Raw genomic sequence first — 4,993 nt, 5'->3', positions numbered from 1 at the left:
TAGCCGCCACCACCGGACTCGTGGTGTACCTTGTCGGCGAGAGCGGCAGCAGTGCCGTCACCAGCGCCATCAGGCTCGTGCCCACACAGGACGCCATCTCTAACCTCTTCCACGCCGCCCCCCTCTCCCTCCATTACCCACTTACGGATCATCGCCACATTGGCTGCCCAATAATAGCCACACAGATTCGGCAGCTATGCTCCAGAAACCCCCTCTTCACCCTCGGGGTCTTATTCGCCCACACAAATCCCATGATGCTCCTGCTCACTCGTTTGAAAAAGGCCTTGGGGATCAAAATGGGAAGGCACTGGAACACAAAGAGAAACCTCGGAAGGACCGTCATTTTTACCGACTGCACCCAACCCGCCAGTGAGAGTGGCAGCATATCCCAGCTTTTAAAATCCTCCTCCATCTACTCCACCAACTGCGTCAAGTTGAGCTTTTGTAGGGCCCCCAAACTCCTAGCTACTTGGATCCCCAGGTACCGAAAGCTCCTTTCCGGCCTCTTCAGTGATAACTCATCTATCCCCCTTCCCTGGTCCCCTGAGTGCACCACAAAGAGCTCACTCTTCCCTACATTGAGTTTATACCCCAAAAGTCCCCAAACTCCCTAAGGATCCGCATGACCTCCGCTATACCGTCCATTGGATCCGCAACATACAACAACAGGTCATCGGCATACAACGACACCCGGTGTTCCTCTCCCCCCCAAACCAATCCCCTCCATTTCCTGGACTCCCACAGTGCCATGGCCAGTGGCTCAATTGCCAGTCCAAACAACAAGGGGGACAAGGGGCACCCCTGTCTCGTCCCCCGGTACAGCCGAAAGTACTCCGACCTCCGCCAGTTCATAGCCACACTCGCCAACGGGGCTCTAGTATAGCAGCCTGACCCAACTGATGAACCCCTCCCCGAACCCAAACTTCCGCAACACTTCCCAAAGATACTCCCACTCCACCCGATCAAAAGCCTTCTCCGCGTCCATAGCTGCCACTACCTCCGCTTCCCCCTCCAACGAGGGCATCATAATCACATTGAGGAGCCTCCGCACATTTGTATTTAGCTGCCTACCCTTCACAAATCCCGTCTGGTCCTCATGAATCACCCCCGGGACACAGTCCTCAATTCTCGTAGCCAGCACCTTTGCCAGCAACTTAGCGTCAACATTGAGGTGCGAGATCGGTCTATACGACCCACATTGCAATGGATCCTTGTCCCGCTTCAAGATCAAAGAAATCAGCGCCCTGGACATTGTCGGGGGCAAGGTCCCCCCCTCCCTCGCCTTATTAAAAGTCCTCATAGCACCCCCGGGAAATGCCTTTAGATATATGCAGGTGAGGGCTTTTGTGAGGCGACAGGTGAGGGAATTCCTGTTGCTCCCGGCACAAGATGTTCAAGATAGGGTGATCTCGGGTGAATAGGTCGGGGAGGGCAAGGTGTCGGAAATACACCAGGAGTTGAAAGAAGAGAGGAAGCGCTGGTAGAAGAGTTAAAGGGTAAATGGGAGGAGGAGCTGGGGGAGGAGATCGAGGAAGGTCTGTGGGCTGATGCCCTAGGTAGGGTTAATTCCTCCTCCTCGTGTGCCAGGCTCAGCCTGATACAATTTAAGGTGGTCCACAGAGCGCACTTGACGGGGGCGAGGTTGAGTAGGTTCTTTGGGGTAGAGGACAGATGTGGAAGGTGCTCAGGGAGCCCGGCGAACCACGTCCATATGTTTTGGTCATGCCAAGCACTGGAGGGGTTCTGGAGAGGAGTGGCGGGAGCAATATCTCAGGTGGTGAAAGTCCGGGTCAAGCCAAGCTGGGGACTAGCAATATTTGGAGTAGTGGACAAACCGGGAGTGCAGGAGGCGAAAGAGGCCGGCATTCTGGCCTTTGCGTCCCTAGTAGCCCGGCGAAGGATCTTGCTAATGTGGAAGGAGGTGAAGCCCCCCAGCCTGGAGGCCTGGATAAATGATATGGCTGGGTTCATAAAGTTGGAGAGGATTAAGTTCGCCTTGAGAGGGTCTGCGCAGGGATTGTACAGGCGGTGGCAACCGTTCCTAGACTATCTCGCGGAGCGTTAGAGGAAGGTCGGTCAGCAGCAGCAGCAACCTTGGGGGGGGGGGGTGGAGGGGACGTCCTGGGAGGGGGGGGGGTGGTGGAGGGGACATCCTGGGATGGGGGGGGAGGGGGGGGGGAAAGGGGGGACTGCCTGCGAGGGTGGATGAGCAAGAGATAACATGAAGGGTTGGGGAAACTGGCACGTACGGGTGAGGGCCAGTGTACAAAGCTGTGTAAATATATCATTTTGCCATGTATATATCTTGCTCTGCGCGATTTCTCGTTTTTTTTTGTTACGGGGGTGGGGGGTGGGGGTTATTGTTTGTAAGGGAGAAAAATTATGTTAAAAAACTTTAATAAATATATATATATTTTTAAAAGTCCTCACTAGCAACGGGCCCAGCAGGTCCACGTATTTCCTGTAGAATTCAACTGGGAACCCATCTGGCCCCGGGGCCTTCTCCGCCTGCATGCTCCCCAATCCTTTAACCAGCTCCTCCAGCCCAATCGGCACCCCCAAACCAGCCACCTCCCCCTCCTCCACCCTTGGGAACCTTAGCTGATCTAGGAATCGTAACATCCCCTCCTCCCCCGCTGAGGGCTCAGATCACCATAGAAGTCCCTAAATACCTTGTTTATTCTCACCGCACTCCGCACCGTATTCCCTCCTCTATCCTTAACTCCACCAATCTCCCTCGCTGCCTCCCTCTTACGAAGCTGATGTGCCAGCATCCGACTCACCTTCTCCCCATACTCATACGTCGCCCCCTGCGCTTTCCTCCACTGTGCCTCTGCTTTCCCCGTGGTCATCAGGTCGAATTCCGTCTGGAGGTTCCGCCGCTCCCAAAGTAGCCCCTCCTCGGGGGCCTCTGCATAACTCCTGTCCACCCTTAAAATCTCCCCCACCAACCTCTCCCTCTCCCTCTACTCTCTCTTCTCCCGGTGGGCCCAAATGGAGATTAGCTCTCCCCTGACCACCGCCTTCAACGCCTCCCAGACTACCTCCACCTGCACCTCCCCGTTGTCGTTGGCCTCCAAATATCTTTCAATACACCCCCGCACCCGCCCGCACACACCCTCATCCGCCAACAGTCCCACATCCAGATGCCACAGCGGGTGCTGGTCCCTCTCCTCACCTAACTCCAGCTCCACCCAGTGTGGGGCGTGGTCCGAGATGGCTATGGCCGAATACTCTGTTCCCTCCACTTTCGGGATTAGCGCCCTACGCAAAATGAAAAAATCTATACGGGAGTAGGCTCCATGGACGTGGGAAAAGAAGGAAAATTCCCTGGCCAGCGGCCTGACAAACCTCCATGGATCCACTCCCCCAATCTGGTCCATAAACCCCCTGAGCACCTGGGCCGCAGCCGGCCCCTTACCCGTCCTGGACCTAGAACGGTCCAGTGCTGGGTCCAGCACCGTGTTGAAGTCCCCCCCCATTATCAAGCTTCCTATCTCCAGATCCGGAATCCGACCCAGCATGCGCTTCATAAATCCGGCATCATCCCAATTCGGGGCATATATGTTCACCAGTACCACACGCACCCCCTGCAACCTACCGCTCATCATCACATATCGACCTCCATTATCCACTACAATATTCAGTGCCTCGAATGACACCCACTTCCCCACCAGTATTGCAACCCCTCTGTTCTTCGCATCCAGCTCTGAATGAAAGACCTGCCCTACCCATCCCTTTCTCAGCCTAACCTGATCTGCCACCTTCAGGTGTGTCTCCTGGAGCATAACCATGTCTGCCTTCAGTCCCTTTAAGTGCGCGAACACCCGGGCCCTCTTGACTGGCCCGTTCAGGCCCCTCACATTCCAAGTTATCAGCCAGATTGGGGGGGGGGCTACTTGGTGTTGGAGGGGCAGGGCCCCACGGAGGAAGAGGAGGGGGTGGAGGCCCAGGGATGGGGAGTTGGGGTGAGGCCGCAAAAAGGAACTGCGCCAGAGGGGGGGGGGGGGGGGCTCAGGAAAGCGCGGGCTTTTTCCCGCGTTAGGGAAGGATGGGGGCAAATCAAACTCCTCCTCTAATGTCTCCAAGGTCGGAAAGCCCTCATGGATGAATAGATCCCCAAACCTCTCAATCCCTGCCCGCTGCCATACCTTAAAGCCCCCATCCAGCCCCCCTGGGACAAACCGGTGATTGTCACAGATCGGTGACCACACTGACGCCCCCTCCAGTCTCATATGCTGCCTCCATTGCCCCCACACCCTCAGGGCTGCCACCACTACAGGACTTGTGAAGTACCGAGCTGGCGAGAACAGTAGGGGCGCCGTCAGTAAAGCCTCCAGACTCGTACCGTTGCAGGATGCTGTCTCAATCCGCTCCCAGACCGACCCCTCCCCCACTACCCACTTTCTGACCATCGATATGTTGGCAGCTTTATAGTTTAACTTTATAGTTAATAAAGCTCGGGAGAGCCAATCCCCCTTCCCCACGGGCCCGTTGCAGGAGTGTCCTCTTTATGCTCGGGGTTTTACCCGCCCATATAAACCTCAATATCGCCACATTAATACTTCTGCAAAAAGCCTTTGGGACAAAAAGCGGGAGACACTGAAAAAAAGAGAAGCATTCTCGGAAGGACCGTCATCTTCACCGTCTGAACCCTCCCCGCCAGCGTCAGTGGGAGCATGTCCCATCTACAAAAATCCCTTTTCATTTGATCCACTGCTTTTCCCAAATTTAATTTGTGAAGCTGCCCCCAATCCTTGGCCACTTGAATCCCCAGATACCTTAAACTCTTCCCAACCACTTTAAAAGGTAGCTCCTTCAACCTGCTTTTCTGCCCCCGTGCCTGAATCACGAACATCTCGCTCGTTCCCACATTTAACTTATAGCCTAAATTCTCCTAATACCTCCATGATTTCGGTCATGCCCCCAACGGGTCCATGATATAAAGCAGCAAATCATCCGCATAGAGAGAGACCCCCCACCTCCCCAACCC

This window comes from Scyliorhinus torazame, chromosome 14 (genome assembly GCF_047496885.1).
Source record: "Scyliorhinus torazame isolate Kashiwa2021f chromosome 14, sScyTor2.1, whole genome shotgun sequence".
NCBI classification, from domain to species: Eukaryota; Metazoa; Chordata; class Chondrichthyes; order Carcharhiniformes; family Scyliorhinidae; genus Scyliorhinus; species Scyliorhinus torazame.
This window is presented reverse-complemented; position numbering follows the sequence as displayed.